We start from the raw sequence: 818 nt of genomic DNA on the forward strand, positions 1-818 counted from the left end.
CCCAACCCTCCCCCATCCGCCCCAGCCCCTGGTAACCACCATTCTACTCTCTACTTCTGTGAGATCAAGTTTTTTAGATTCCACATGAGGGGAATCATGTGGCATTTGTCTTTCTGTGTCTGGCTTACTTCCCTTTACATAATGTTCTCCAGGCTCACCCATGTTGTCTCAAATGACAGGATTTCATCTTTTTACGGCAGAATAGTATTCCATTGTGCATATATACCACTTCTCTTTTTAATCCATGCACGCACTGATGAACACTTACATTGATTCCATATCTTGGTAATTGTGAATAATGCTGCAATAAACATGGGAGTGCAGACATCTAATTTACATGGTGTATTAGTTTGTTTTCTGATGCTTATAACGGAATGTCTGGATAATTTTAAAAGAAATGAAATTTATTTCTTCAATTTTAGAGGCAGGGAAGTCCACAGTCCAGGAAACACATCTGGTGAGGACCTGTTCTTGGTGGTGACTCTCTACTGTGATGTAGGGTATCACATGGCAAGATTTGCAAGAGCTCCTTATAAAGCCTCCAGTCCACACCCATGATAACTCAGTACTCCATGATGGATTAATCCATTCATGAGGGCACAGTCCTCACAATCCAATCACTCCTCACAGGTCCTACTTTTCAAATATCAAAATCAGATTTCCACCTCCTTAACACTACTGCAGTGAGGATTAAGTTCCCAAAATGTGAACTTTTAGAAGACACATGTTACCAATAGCACATGGATCATATTTTTGTTGTTAACTTTTAGGGGTTCTCTACATATTCTGGGTATTAATCCCTTATCAGAGATAGGATT

This window comes from Galeopterus variegatus, unplaced genomic scaffold (genome assembly GCF_000696425.1).
Source record: "Galeopterus variegatus unplaced genomic scaffold, G_variegatus-3.0.2 Scaffold11555, whole genome shotgun sequence".
Taxonomy (NCBI): Eukaryota; Metazoa; Chordata; class Mammalia; order Dermoptera; family Cynocephalidae; genus Galeopterus; species Galeopterus variegatus.